Genomic DNA, 15,990 nt, shown 5'->3' with positions numbered 1-15,990 from the left:
GCGGCCGCTGTAGCCTTAGAAATGTGTTTCTTCAATAGTAAGACCTGGAAGTCGACACGACCCCTCGGTCCGTGGGCTGCAGAGTGGAAATGGTGTTGCAGGCCCGAAAACAGCGTGACTCTCCGTCTGTCTCCATCAGCGCTCTGGTAACCGGGTGCATGGCCACTGAATAGAAATATATTTTGAGACAGGGTCTCGCTCTGTCACCCAGGCTGGAGTGCAATGGCGTGATCGTGCCTTGCTCTCCCAAGCTCAGGCGATCCTCCCACCTCAGCCTCCTGAGTAGCTGAGACCCACAGGCATGAGCTACCATGTCTGGCTAATTTTTAACTTTTTTGTAGAGATAGGGTCTCCTTATGTTGCTCGGGCTGGTCTCGAATTCCTAGGCTCAAGTGATCCTCCTGCCTCGGATTCCCAAAGTTCTGGGATTACAGACATGGACGTGATGCCCAGGCTAACAGTAATATTATGAAAGGAATCTTGTTTTTCCCGAGCAGCAGCTCTCAACAGAGGGCTTAATGGATCCCATGAACCGTACTGTGAACAGATGTGCTGCCCTCCAAGCTGTGTTGCTGCATTTCTAGAGCGCAGACAGAGTACATCTGGCATAATTCTTAAGGGCCCTAGGATTTTCTCAGTGGCGAATGGGCACTGGCTTCCGTCTGAGGCCACCAGCTGCGTTAGACCCTAAAGGAGGGTCAGCCTGTGATGTGAAGATTCAAAGCCAGGCACTGACTTCTCTGTAGCTATGAAAGGCTTAGATGGCATCTTCCTCCGACAGAGAACTACGTTGTCTACATGAAAACTGTGTGGCGCGGCTGCCTTCATCGGCGGTCGCGGGGATGCTCCGGGTAACTTGCTGCAGCTTCTCCATCACCTCGAACCTCCGTGTTACGGAGATGATTTCTTCCCTCAACCCTCATAAACCAAGCTCTGTTTGCTTCAGGCTTTTCTTCTGCAGCCTCCTCACCTCTCTCAGCCTCCATAGAGTTTTTTTTTTTTTTAGATGGAGTGTTGCTCTTGTTACCCAGGCTGGAGTGCAATGGCGTGATCTCGGCTCACTACAACCTCTGCCTCCTGGGTCCAAGTGATTCTCCTGCCTCAGCCTCCCAAGTAGCTGGGATTATAGGCAGGTGCCACCACGCCTGGCTAATTTTGTATTTTTAGTAGAGACGGGGTTTCTCCATGTTGGTCAGGCTGGTCTCGAACTCCCGACCTCAGGTGATCCACCCACCTCAGCCTCCCAAAGTGATGGGATTACAGGTGTGATCCACTGTGCCCGGCCACCTCCATAGAGTTTAAGAGCTAATAATAAAGTATAACAATATACTGCCATAAAAGTTATGTGAATATGGGCTCTCTCTCCCGCTTTCAAAATATCTGGTTGTACATAATGTTTTCAGACCACAGTTCACTCCTGGTGGCTGGAACCACAGAAAGCAAAACCACGGATAAGGGTCGGGGGACTGTAAGGCGTTTTGTTCTTTATCAGATACGTGATTTTAGAACGCTTTCTTCCAGTCTGTGAATTGCCTTTTAATTCTGTTAACAGTATCTTCCCAAAATTCTGATGAAGTCTGGTTTATCATTTTTATAGATGATGCTTTTGATATCATAGCTAAAAAATCTTTGTCCCCTCAAGATCCCACTCAAGATCGCAGAAACGTTCGCTGTGTTTACCTCCGGAAGGGTGCGGCCGTAGGTGTGACACGCAGGTTTGCAGTGCGTTTTGAGTCATTGTTGTATGTCCGGGTATAATGGAGCCTTTTTCTTTTTGCACATGCATAGTCAATAGTTCCAGCATCATTTGTGGAAAAGACATTTCTTTCTCCAGTGAATTGTCTCGTTTACATAATGTTGCACCACTTCGCATGCAGTACAAGAAGCTTACGTCAGTGTTACGGATCGAAATTGTGTCCCAGAAAATTCACATGTTGAAGTCCCAACCCTCAGCACCCGGTTATGTGATTATACCTGAAGATGAGACCTTGGCCGGGTGCGGTGGCTCACGCCTGTAATCCCAGCACTTTGGGAGGCCGAGGCAGGCGGATCACCTGAGGTCAGGGGTTTGAGACCAGCCTGGCCAATATGGCGAAACCTTGTCTCTACTAAATAAAGAATACAAAAATTAGCTGGGCGTGGTGGTGGGCACCTGTAGTCCCAGCTGCACGGGGGGCTGAGGCAGGAGAATCGCTTGAACCCGGGAGGTAAAGGTTGCAGTGAGCCGAGATCGCACCACTGCACTCCAGCATAGGTGATACAGCGAGACTCTGTTTCAAACAAAAGAAACAAAAAAGATAAGACCTTTAAAGAGGTGATTTAGGCCAGGCGTGGTGGCTCATGCGTGTAATCCCAGCATTTTGGGAGGCCAAGGTGGGCCGATTGCCTGAGCTCAGGAGATCAACACCAGCCTGGCCAACATGGCGAAATCCCATCTCTGCTAAAATACAAAAAATTAGCTGGGCATGGTAGCGCACACCTGTAATCCCAGCTACTCAGGAGGGCGAGGCGGGAGAATCGCTTGAATCCAGGAGGCAGAAGTTGCCGTGAGCTGAGATCGTGCCACTGTACTCCAGCCTGGACAAGAGAGTGAGACTCCGTCTTAAATAAATAAATAAAGAGGCGATTAAGTAGAAATGAGGCATGAAGGTGGAGCTGTCATTCAACATGACTGGCGTGCCTGTAAGAGGAGACCGGGTGACTCAGTCTCCCCGGCTGGGCACGTGTGGAGGAAGGGCCCTGTGAAGAGGCAGCAAGAGAGCGGCTGTCTGCAGACCAGGGAGAGAGGCTTCTGCAGAGACCGCACCTGGCCACGTCTTGGTCACGGACGTTCAGGCTTCAGAATGGTCAGCGGACACGTTTCTGCTGCTGAAGCCACCCAGTCTGTGGTAGCTTGCTATGGAAGTTCTAGAAAACAAGGGAAGTGGGGGTCTGTGTGATCTGGAGGACCAGAGCCTTGGTGCAGGGGTGCCTGACCCGCCACCCGCGAGGCCTGGGCAGGGCTGAGGAATGCCCACGTCTGTGCTTCTACCGGTTTGCACGGCCCTGGCAGCGCGTTCTGTGGTGTTAGGTGAACACAGGGCACCTGACTGGTCCAAGCGCGCCACCCAGAGGCAGCCTGGGAACTGCACCTGCTGGGCGGGACCTGGGCTCCACCTGCGCCTTCCCTGACAGCCCATGGGAGTCCAAGGTCTGCGGGCTGGGCGGGCCCAAGGGGCCCTGGTGTTGGCACAGAGCGTCTGGAGCCGGGAAGGTGGTGGCAGTGTTTGGTGGCTTCTTCCAGCCTGAGCATGTCCCCTGGGGCTGGTGGGATAGGAGACCCTCATCTACAGGTCCTTTTCGGCTGTGATGACAAGAATTGGGAGCGGCTGCTCAGGGTCCCTGGGCAGCTGAAGCCTGGGGGCCGTCCCTTGGCTGGGAGGCCCCCGGGGTGCACGCTGCCCTCGACGGGGACATGGGTAGTTCGTTGTAGGGCAGGGGAGTGGCTGGCCTTGGGTAGAGAGGAGCAGGATGAAGGCCCGAGGAGGGAGGTGGCTGGGCAGAGGCAGACCCTGTGGCCATGCAGGGCTGCAGCCCCATCTGTCCTCTGGGCTCCCCCACGTCCCCCCATTCTGTTCCCCTTTGCCACCTCGCATTTAAGAAAGGCAGTGTGTTCTTGAGTCCAAGTGGGATCCGAGGCAACTGCCTTTGGAATTCCTCTTTCAGGACCGAGCTGGCAGCTGGGGACGCCGTCTCCCGTCAGCATGTTGGAGAACAATGTTCTCGCTGCTTGATCTGCCCAGCAGCGCAGCTGCCAGTCCCCAGGTCCAAGCAGACCCAAGGCAGAGGCATGTGCTGGAGACCCAGGGGCAGGAGCCTCAGCCTTGTCCACCCCATCCTTCTTCCATGCTGTGGCCATTTTTCTCAAACGACCGACCCGGTCCCATCATTTTCCTGATCAAGACATCCTAGCAGCGTCTGAGTGCCTTCAGAACAAAATCCAACAGCGCTGGCCTGGACACAAGGGCCTGCCCCTCCCGTCAGTGGCACTGCTGAGTGGCAGGTGTGCTGAGGACTCAGGCAGTAAAGGGTATTTCACCACAGCCCATCCTAGCAAATAGCTCAAGGGTTCCATTCATTGATTCTAACCACTTAAACTGTTTAGCTAGTTCATTCCACAAATACCCACGGAGCGCCTGGTGTGCTAGACACTGCTCTTCCTCCTGGGATCGTCAGGGAACAAAAGAGACAAAACTGTCTTCCAGAGCTTACGGGAAGGATAAACATCTCAAACAAGTGAATTTCACCGCACAAGGGCGATTCCTTTACGGGAAGAATAGAGCTGAGACAGAGGCTGGGATCCCTGGGAGTGCACTTTGAGTCAGAGGAGGCTCCCTGCGTGATGTCTGGGTAAAGACGTGAAGAGGGGCAGGGGCGGCCCTGTGGGTGTCAGAGGCGGAGGCTGACACAGGGCTGGGGGTAGCCAGAGGCAAGGTCATGTGGTGACTCAGCTCTCACTCGGAACGAGTGACTTAAAATTGTGAAGGATATTTGTGGCAGTTCCTTTGGAACAGGTAGGACCAGGGGTGGCCCTTTCATCACCCAGGTCAGAAATGCAGGGCTCTGTCAGGCTCCGACACTCGTCGAGGTGAAAGGCCACAGAATTTGCTGCCCGGCTGTGGGTGGGGGCGTAGAAGACAGCCCTGAGGTTTCTGGCCAGAGCAGGGATAGGGTTTCCAGCCTCCAAACAGGGCGCTAGGGTGGATCTGATCTGTGTGAGTGGAACAGACCCTTGAGTTTCGATGTGATAGCGGGTGCCTGTTGGACACCCCGAGGGAGAGGTCAGACAGACCATGGCTTATCTGGAGGCCCAGGGAAAGATGCGAGCCGAAATATGAATTTGGGAAGGTGTTACTTAAAGCCATGCAACTTGATGACCTTAAAATAACCTTCAGGTCGCTCCATGATGGCTAATTAGAAACAGCTGTGGTCTCACAGAGAAGACTGAAAAGGGGTGAGTGAATTCAGCTTCTTCAACTGAAATATCCAGGTTCTCACGCCGGGACTAATTAGGCAAGCAACTTGACTCACAGAGAACAAAGTGAAGCGGTGGAGGGTCGATGGCCTACTCTGGAGTGACACGGAGCCAGAGGAACCCCACCCCAGCCAAGGAAGCGAAGAGTGACTGTGTGACCCTGCCTGGGAAATCAGGCTTCTCTGGCGGATCAGGAGATCCCTTCATGAGCCCCTGCCACCGGTGCCTGGGTCCAACTTTGTGGAACTTCAGCAGAGCAGCCACTCAGCCACACACAGAGACCCAGGCGTTCTACACACTCCAGCCCCAGGATCCCTGCCACGGCGGGAAATCCATCCTTCCATATTCCCAGGAAGAGGGCTGACTCCATGGAGCCAAGCAGAATTGTTCTGCTGACCTCATCTCCACAGCACCTCACAGGCTAAGACCCACTGGCTCGGAGTCCCAGCCAGCCAACAGCAACAGGCCAGACTCTGCCAGGGGTGGGTCTGAGTTCCCAGGGGAGGGGAGGCTGCCATCTCTGCAATTCGGTAGACTTAGCCGTTCCAGCCTGAGACTTTGGAGAACACAAGTGGTCCAGGTGAGGGGGGTCCTCCATAACACAGCACAGCTGCCGTGCCAGATCATGGCCAGAGTGGTTCTTTAAGAGTGATTCCAATCCACTCCTCCTCACTGGGCGGGTCCTCCCTGCAGGGGCTGTTCTGCGGACAGAGCTCAGATCTCTCACTGGGATGGAGCTCCTGCGGGAAGGGTGGCCACCATCTCTGCAGTTTGTTTCACTTAGTCATTCCAGCCTGACAGCTTTGGAGAATACAGACGGTCTGGGTGAGGAAGGACTCCCCTCTACCAACAAAACACAGCACACCTGCTCCATCAAAAAAGCAGCCAGACTCCTTCTTTCCGTGGGTCCCTGATCCCATTTCTCCTGACTGCGTGAGACCTCCCAACAGGTGTCTACAGCCACGTCCTGCAGGTGTGTTCAGGGTGGTAACAGCTCGTGGCCCCCAGGACAGAGCTTCCAGAGGAAGGAGCTGGCTGCCGTCTTTGCTGTTTCTCAGCGTTCACTGGTGATGCGTCCAGGTATGGGAAAAGCAAGTCTGGAGAGGACCCCCAGCAGACTGCAGCCACCTTATGGTAGAGTGGCCGGACTGTCAGAACAAAACAAATGGAAAACAGCATCAGCAGCCCCCACAAAACCCCATTCCAAGGTCAGCAACCCCAAAGGTCGAAGGTAGACAAGCCCACAAAGATGAGAAAGAATCAACGCAGAGACGTTCTTCGCCGAGAGTCGCCGCGGTTTCCTTCTTCAACCGTGCTTGGACGGAGCCCAGCGCTCGTCCCCCAGCCCGGCCGGCCACCCACAGCCAGCCCTCGGTCACCCCCACCCCGCGCCCTCGGACCGTCCCAAGGCCCCCGCCGCCTCTCCTTAGCCGCCTCCATGACGACCATCACCTTTGCAGGTGCACCAGAACCACCGCCAGGACTCAGAGGCCGCCATCAGCAGCCAGATCAGCCTGGAGCTCTAGGCCTCCCGTGTCTACCCATCCATGTCTTACTATTGGGATTACGATGATGTGGCTTTGAAGGACTTTGCCAAGTACTTTCTTCACCAATCTCATGAGGAGAGGGAACGTGCCGAGAACCTGATGGAGCTGCAGAAGCAACGAGGTGGCCGCGTCTTCCTGCAGGATATCGAGAAGCCAGACCGTGACGACTGGGAGAGCCGGCTGAATGCCACGGAGTGTGCGTCACATTCGGACCAGACCGTGATGACTGGGAGAGCCGGCTGAATGCCACGGGGTGTGCATCACATTCGGACCAGACCGTGATGACTGGGAGAGCGGGCTGAATGCCATGGAGTGTGCGTCACATTCGGACCGGACCGTGACGACTGGGAGAGCCGGCTGAATGCCATGGAGTGTGCATCACATTCGGATCAGACCGTGATGACTGGGAGAGCCGGCTGAATGCCACGGGGTGTGCATCACATTCGGACCAGACCGTGATGACTGGGAGAGCCGGCTGAATGCCACGGGGTGTGCATCACATTCGGATCAGACCGTGATGACTGGGAGAGCCGGCTGAATGCCACGGAGCGTGCGTCACATTCGGACCAGACCGTGACGACTGGGAGAGCGGGCTGAATGCCACGGGGTGTGCATCACATTCGGACCGGACCGTGATGACTGGGAGAGCCGGCTGAATGCCATGGAGTGTGCGTCACATTCGGACCGGACCGTGACGACTGGGAGAGCCGGCTGAATGCCATGGAGTGTGCATCACATTCGGATCAGACCGTGATGACTGGGAGAGCCGGCTGAATGCCACGGGGTGTGCATCACATTCGGACCAGACCGTGATGACTGGGAGAGCCGGCTGAATGCCATGGAGTGTGCATCACATTCGGACCAGACCGTGATGACTGGGAGAGCCGGCTGAATGCCATGGAGTGTGCATCACATTCGGATCAGACCGTGATGACTGGGAGAGCCGGCTGAATGCCACGGAGCGTGCGTCACATTCGGACCAGACCGTGACGACTGGGAGAGCGGGCTGAATGCCACGGGGTGTGCATCACATTCGGACCGGACCGTGATGACTGGGAGAGCCGGCTGAATGCCACGGGGTGTGCATCACATTCGGACCGGACCGTGATGACTGGGAGAGCCGGCTGAATGCCACGGAGTGTGCGTCACATTCGGACCAGACCGTGATGACTGGGAGAGCGGGCTGAATGCCACGGGGTGTGCATCACATTCGGACCGGACCGTGATGACTGGGAGAGCCGGCTGAATGCCACGGAGTGTGCGTCACATTCGGACCGGACCGTGACGACTGGGAGAGCCGGCTGAATGCCATGGAGTGTGCATCACATTCGGACCAGACCGTGATGACTGGGAGAGCCGGCTGAATGCCATGGAGTGTGCATCACATTCGGATCAGACCGTGATGACTGGGAGAGCCGGCTGAATGCCACGGAGCGTGCGTCACATTCGGACCGGACCGTGACGACTGGGAGAGCGGGCTGAATGCCATGGAGTGTGCATCACATTCGGATCAGACCGTGATGACTGGGAGAGCCGGCTGAATGCCACGGGGTGTGCATCACATTCGGACCAGACCGTGATGACTGGGAGAGCCGGCTGAATGCCACGGAGCGTGCGTCACATTCAGACCAGACCGTGATGACTGGGAGAGCCGGCTGAATGCCACGGAGCGTGCGTCACATTCGGACCGGACCGTGACGACTGGGAGAGCGGGCTGAATGCCACGGGGTGTGCATCACATTCGGACCGGACCGTGATGACTGGGAGAGCCGGCTGAATGCCACGGAGCGTGCGTCACATTCGGACCGGACCATGATGACTGGGAGAGCCGGCTGAATGCCATGGAGCGTGCATCACATTCGGACCAGACCGTGACGACTGGGAGAGCGGGCTGAATGCCACGGGGTGTGCATCACATTCGGACCGGACCGTGATGACTGGGAGAGCCGGCTGAATGCCACGGAGCGTGCGTCACATTCGGACCAGACCGTGATGACTGGGAGAGCGGGCTGAATGCCACGGAGCGTACGTCACATTCGGACCAGACCGTGATGACTGGGAGAGCGGGCTGAATGCCATGGAGTGTGCGTCACATTCAGAAAAAAATGTGAATCCGTCACTACTGGAACTGCACAAACTGGCCAGTGACAAAAATGACCCCCGTTTGTGTGACTTCATTGAGACGCATTACCTGAACGAGCAGGTGAAACCCATCAAAGACTCGGGTGACCACGTGACCAACTTGCGCCAGATGGGAGCGCCCCAGTCTGGCTTGGCGGAATGTCTCTTTGACAAGCACAGCCTGGGAGACAGTGATGATGAAAGCTGAGCCTTAGGCTCATTTCTCCATAGCCATGGGGTGACTTCCCTGGTCACCAAGGCAGTGCATGCACATTGGGGTTTCCTTCACCTTTTCTATAAGTTGTACCAAAACATCCACTTAAGTTCTTTGTACCATTCCTTCAAGAAATTTGGTGCCAAAAAAAAAAATCAATGCAAAAACACTGAAAACTCAAAGAGTGCCTCTTCTCCTCCAAATGACTGCAACGCCTCTGCAACAAGGGCGCAGAACTGGGCTGAATTGAGAGAAGAGGCTTCAGAAGGTGTGCAAAGGTCACAGGAGCATCCGTGACCCAATGCAAAGAAGCTCAGAATCATGACAAAACAATACAGGAGCTGACAGCCAGAACAGCCAGTTTAGAGAGGGACATAGCCTGACCTGACGGAGCTGAAAAACACAATACGAGAACTTCACGATGCAATTACGGGTATCAATAGCAGAACAGGCCAAGCGGAGGAAAGAATCTGAGAGCTTGAAGACTGTATTTCTGAAATAAGATAGGCAGACAAGATTAGAGAAAAAAAAAAAAAGAATGAAAAGCAATGACAAAAAGCCTCTGAGAAATGTAGGATTATGTAAAGACTCCAAACCCATGACTGACTGAGGTACCTGAAAGGACCAGGGGATGGAACCAAGTTGGAAAACATCCTTTAGGATAAGATCCAGGAGAACCTCCCCAACCCAGCAAGACAGGTCAACATTAAAATTCAGAAAATGCAGAGAACCCCTGTAAGATACTCCATGAGAAGATCAACCCCAAGACACATAATCATCAGATTCTCCAAGGTTGAAATGAAATAAAAAGTGTTAAGGGCAGCCAGAGAGAAAGGCCAGGCCACCTACAAGGGGAAGCCCATCAGACTAACAGTGGACCTCTCAGTGGAAACTCTACAAGTCAGAAGAGATTGGGGGCCAATATTCAACATTTTTTTTTTTTTTTTGAGACAGAGTCTTGCTCTGTTGCCAGGCGCCAGGCTGGAGTGCAGTGGCGTGATCTCGGCTCACTGCAACCTCCACCTCCTGGGATCAAGCGATTCTCCTGCCTCAGCCTCCCGAGTAGCTGGGACTACAGGCGCATGCCACCACGCCCAGCTAATTTTTGTATTTTTAGTAGAGATGGGGTTTTATCATGTTGTCCAGGATGGTCTTGAACTCTTGACCTAGTGATCCGCCTGCCTCGGCCTCCCAAAGTGCTGGGATTACAGGCGTGAGCCACCGCACCCGGCTCAACATTCTTAAAGAAAAGAATTTCCAACCCAGAATTTCATATCCAGCCAAACTAAGCGTCATAAGCAAAGGAGAAATAAGATCCTTTCAGACAAGCAAATGCTGAGGGAATTCATCACCACCAAGCCTACCTTGCAAGAGCTGCTGAAGGAGGCACTAAATATGGAAAGGAAAAACTGTTTCCAGTCACTACGAAAACACACTGAAATACACACACCAGTGACACTATGAAACAACCACATAAACAAGCCTGCAAAATAATCATCTGGCATCATGATGACAGGATCAAATTCACACATGATGATACTAACCTTAAATGTAAATGGGCCAGATGCCCCAATTAAAAGACACAGAGGGGCAAGCTGCATAAAGAACCAAGATCCATCAGTGTGCTGTCTTCAAGAGATGCATCGCACATGTGAAGACACACACAAGCCCAAAATAAGAGGATGGATAAAAACTTATCAAGCAAATGGAAAACAGAAAAAAGCAGGGGTTGCAATCCTACTTTCTGACAAAACAGACTTTAAACCAACAAAGATCAAAAAAGGCAAAGAAGGCCATTACAAAATGACAAAGGGTTCATTTCAACAAAAGCTAACTATCCTAAACGTATATGCACTCAATACAGGAGCACCCAGATTCATAAACAAAGTTCTTAGAGCTCCATAAAGAAACTTAGATTCTCACACAACAGTAGAGGAGGACTTTAACACCTCACTGACAATATTAGACAAATCATTGAGAGAAAATTAGCAAAGATATTCAGGACCTAAACTCAGCCCTGGATCAAGTGGACCTGATAGAAATCTACAGAATTCTCACACCCCAAAAAAAATAACAGAATACACATTCTTCTCATCACCACATGACACTTACTTAAAAACTGATCACATAATAGGAAGCAAAACACAACTCATCAAATGCAAAACAACTGAAACCATAACAGCCTCTCAGACCACAGTGTTAGCTAGACCACTAGCTAGACTGATAAATCAGAACTCAAATTAGAACTCAAGATTAATATATTCACTCAAAACCACTGAACTACACGGAAATGGAGCAATCTGCTCCTGAATGACTCTTGGCTAAGTAATGAAATTAAGGCAGAAATCAAGAAGTTCTTTGAAAATAATCAGAACAAAGAGGAAATGCAGCAGAATCCCTGGGGCACAGCTAAAACTGCGCTAAGAGGGAAATTTATAGCACTGAATGCCTACATCAAAAAGCTATAAAACTTTCACGTTAACAACCTAAGGTCTCAACTGAAAGAACTGGAGAACCAAGAGCAAAGAAACTCAAAACCCAGCAGAAGACAAGAAATAACCAAGATCAGAGCTGAACTGAAGAAGACAGACACAAAAAACCCTTTAAAAAATCAATGAATCCAGGAACTGTTTTTTTTAAATTAATATAATAGACCACTAGCTAGACTAATAAAGAAGAAAAGTGAGAAGATTCAAGTAAACACAATCGGAAATAATAAGGGGATATCACCACTGACTCCACAGAAATATCATACAGAACGGGCAAAAGCTGGAAGCACTCCCCTTGAAGACCAGCACAGGACAAGGATGTCCTCTCTCACCATTCCTCCTACTCAACGTAGTATTGGACGTTCCGGCCAGGGCAATCAGGCAAGAGAAAGAAATAAAGCATATTCAAACAGGAAGAAAGAAAGTCAAATTATCTTTGTTTGCAGTTGATATGATTCTATATCTAGAAAAACCTATCGTGTCAGCCCAAAAGCTTCTTAAGCTGATAAGCAACTTCAGCAAAGTCTCAGGATACAAAATGTCAAAAATGTCCAGCATTCCTACCTACCGACGACAGGCAAGCAGAGAGCCGAATCATGAATGAATTCCCATTCACAATTGCCACAAAAAGCAAATAATAGCTAGGAATACAGCTAACAAGGGAAGTGAACTTCAAGGAGAACTACAAACCACTGCTCAAAGAAATCAGAGATGACACAAATAAATGGAAAAACATTCCATGCTCATGGATAGGAAGAATCAATATCATGAAAATGGCCATACTGTCCAAAGTAATTTATAGATTCAATGCTAGTCCCATCTAACTACCATTGACATTCTTCACAAAAGTAGAAAAACTATTTTAAAATTCACATGGAACCACAAAAGAACCAAATAGCAAGACAATCCTCAGCAAAGAGAGCAAAGCTGGAGGCATCACGATCCCTGACTTCATGCTGCAGGGCCACAGGAACCAAAGCAGCATGGTACCGGCACAAGAACAGACACACAGACCAATGGAACAGAACAGAAAACTCAGAAATAAGACACACATCTACAACCACCTGATCTTTGACACACAGACCAATGGAACAGAATAGAAAACTCAGAAATAAGATCACTCATCTACAACCGTCTGATCTTTGACAAATTTGACAAAAACAAGCAATAGAGAAAGGATTTCCTATTTGATAAACGGTGCTGGGAGAGTTGGCTAGCCATATGCAGAAAATTGAAACTGGATCCCTTCCTTACACCTTATACAAAAATTAACTAAAGTTGGATTAAATACTTAAATGTATTATAAAACCCCAAACTATAAAAACCCTAGAAGAAAATCCAGGCAATACCATTCAGGACATAGTCATGGGCAAAGATTTTATGACCAAAATGCCAACAGCAATTACAGTAAAAGCAAAAATCGACAAATGGGATTGAATTAAACTAAAGAGCTTCTGCACAGCAAAAGAAACTAGCATCAGAGTGAACAGGCAACCTGCAGAATGGGAGAACATGTTTGCAATCTCCTCATCTGACAAAGGAACTTAAACAAATTTATGAGAAAAAAACCAAGTCCATTAAAAAGTGGGCAAAGAACAGGAACAGATGCTCTTCAAAAGAAGACACACACGCGGCCAACAAACATACAGAAAAAAACTCATTGCTGATCGATCACTGGAGAAATGAACATCAAAACCGCAATGAGATACCATCTCATGCTTGTCAGACCGGCTATTATCAAAAAGCAAAAAAACAAGAGATGCTGGCATGGTTGTGGAGAAAAAGGAATGCTTTACACCCGTGGTGGGAGTGTAAGTTAGTTCAACCATTGTGGAAGACAGTGTGGCAGTTCCTCAGAGACCTAGAGGAAGAAATACCATTTGAGTATACATCATTAATGGGTGTATTCTCAAAAGAATATAAATCATTCCGGCCAGGAGCAGTGGCTCAGGCCTGCAATCCCAGCACTTTGGGAGGCCAAGGTGTGTGGATCATGAGGTCAAAGAGATCAAGACCGTCCTGGCCAACATGGTGAAACCCTGTCTCTACCAAAAATACAAAAATTATCTGGGCATGGTGGTGCACGCCTATAATCCCAGCTACTTGGGAGGCTGAGGCAGGAGAATTGCTTGAACTCCAGAGGCATAGGCTGCAGCGAGCCAAGATCGCACCATTGCACTCCAGCCTGGCGACAGAGTGAGACTTTGTCTCAGAAAAAAAAAAAAGAATATGAATCATTCTATTATAAAGATACATACACACTTAGGTTCACTGCAGCACTATTCACAACAGGCCGACATGGAATCAGCCTAAATGCCCACTGACGATAGACTGCATAAAGAAAATGTGGTACATTTAGACCATGGAATACTATGCAACTATCAAAAGAAATGAGATAATGTCCTTTGCAGGGACGTGGATGGAGTTGGAAGCCATTATCCTCTGCAAACTCATGCAGGAACAGAAAACCAAATACCGCGTAGTCTCACTTATAAGTGGGAGCTGAATGATGAGAACACATGGACACGCACTGGGGCCCGTGGAGAGTGGTGGGTGGGGGCGGGAGAGCATCAGGAGGAACAGCTCACGGAGGCTGGGCTTCTTACCTAGGTGAAGGGATGATTCGTGCAGCAGGCCACCAGGGAACACATTCACCCACGTCACACAGTTGCACGTCCTGCACATGTACCCTTGAACTTAAAATAAAAGTTGAAGAAAAAATAACCTTCAAATGTAAAAAAAAAAAGAACAACAAAAAATCTAGACGAGGTCACCAAGGGAGTGAGTATAGCACAGAAGGGACGGAATCAAGGGCTGCGCCTTGGGAACACCTGTGTGAAGAGACCCCCAGGGCTCTCCATTGCTTTTACCCGTTTGGAAAAGTTTCAAGTTGTTAGCCAGGGGGGTTTTAGTTTAGACCGGGAGGTCCGGCCTCAGCCAATGGAGATCAGACACAGCAGTAAAGACAACCCCAGATGCATAAGGGATAAATATGCCTGCTTTTCCTTTGTTCATTGTACTCTCATGGCAAGATGGCTAGTGAGGGCACGCTTCCGGGAAGTAAAAACAGCATTACTGAGAGATCCTTCGTCTCAGTGCTGCAGTAATGAGTCAATAAGCAAGTGCGTGAGTGAAGGGCACAGGATTCTTTTCTGTGTCTTTTTTTTTTTTTAACCATAATCACACTTAAAAAACATAAGTTAATCTGTTTTCTTGGTAGTTTAGGGCCACGAGCCACTGCACCTGGCCTGCCCTCAGGTTTTATAATTCTATCACCGACAACCGTGTCACAAAATTAGGCCCTGCACAAATGCCTGATTATCATCTGACCCAGCAGAGAACTTGCTCACATTTGTGAACAGTGCAGCTCTGAGTTCAATGTGGTTCATATCGTCATTTATATTAAAAATTTGAAGAATAATTTTATGTTATTAAAATTCATGCTACTACTTGAGAGTTAACCTAAAAATTCCCATTACTAATTTCTTCATGTAATTTTAGAAATAACATGTATTTTAAGCTAAAATATTAATCATTTTTGCTCTGTACCTCTCGCTCCAGTAGGACTTGCTATTTCTTACACAATCCACTCTGTTTTTCTGTTTTTTTGAGATGGAGTTGCACTCTGTCACCAAGGCTGGAGTGCAGTGGCACAATCTCAGCTCACTGCAACCTCTGGCACCTGGATTCAAGTGATTCTCCTGCCTCAGCCTCCCAGGTAGCTTGGATCACAGGTGTGCACCACTGGCTAATTTTTATATTTTTAGTAGAGAAGGGGTTTTGCCATGTTGGCCAGGCTGGTCTCAAAATCCTGACCTCAAGTGATCTGCCAACCTCGGCCTCCCAAAGTCCCAGGATTACAGCCATGAGCCACTGCCCCTGGTCCACTCTCGGTTTTTATAATTCTATCATCACCAACCACGGTGTCACAAAATTAGGCCCTGCACAAATGCCTGATTATCATCTGACCCAGCAGAGAACTTGCTCACATTTGTGAACAGTGCAGCTCTGAGTTGAATGTGGTTCATACTTTCATTTACGTTAATGAGTGAAAGAGAATGGAAATAAAAAAGACATTGGAATGTCACCTCATCAGTGACGTGAGCGCTTCTGCTGAGCCAGGTGACAGTTTTCTAACACTAGAAGAGCAGTTCCTTAATTTTTGATACTCTTTACGATGTAACGGTCACAGCCGCAACACGTCTAACTTTAATCTACATTACTCATATTTTCCCGTAATTTTATTCAATCTAGACAGCAGATAAAACAACAATCCAACGTGCCTTTGTAGCGTTTGCCATTTTCTGTGGCGTAAATGCCCCCATCACGGCCGACTCTGAGCCACACATGAAGTCACGGAGCACGGCACCGGGAAGAGATCGTGGAAGCCCATCACAGCTTCAGGTGTTTATTTCCTGTTTTAAGTAAGCTTTATTTATTGCAAGTACATATCACTTAATTTTCAGCAATGTCTGCCTCTAATAACTGGCCTGCAAAGCTCCTGGCAGTGCAGCAGTCCACCCCGGGAGCCAGTGCCAGCCGACTCCAGCACACGCCGGCTCCTGGGCTCCTCTGGTGGGCCTGGCCTCATCAGGTGAGTCCTGA

The 15,990-nt window shown here is 49.9% G+C and overlaps 1 protein-coding gene and 1 pseudogene across 6 annotated transcripts in view; one reads left to right on the top strand and one right to left on the bottom strand.

Annotated features, from left to right (window-relative positions):
• PDE6B (phosphodiesterase 6B) overlaps positions 1-15,990 on the bottom strand; it is a 133,661-nt gene that overhangs the window by 101,930 nt on the left and 15,741 nt on the right. The window lies entirely within an intron of this gene.
• LOC135270091 (ferritin heavy chain-like) lies at positions 6,264-8,890 on the top strand (annotated as a pseudogene).

The sequence above is a fragment of the Aotus nancymaae genome, unplaced genomic scaffold, assembly GCF_030222135.1.
Source record: "Aotus nancymaae isolate 86718 unplaced genomic scaffold, 86718_ANA_hifiasm-v0.15.2.pri h1tg000006l, whole genome shotgun sequence".
Classification (NCBI taxonomy): domain Eukaryota; kingdom Metazoa; phylum Chordata; class Mammalia; order Primates; family Aotidae; genus Aotus; species Aotus nancymaae.
This window is presented reverse-complemented; position numbering and strand designations above follow the sequence as displayed.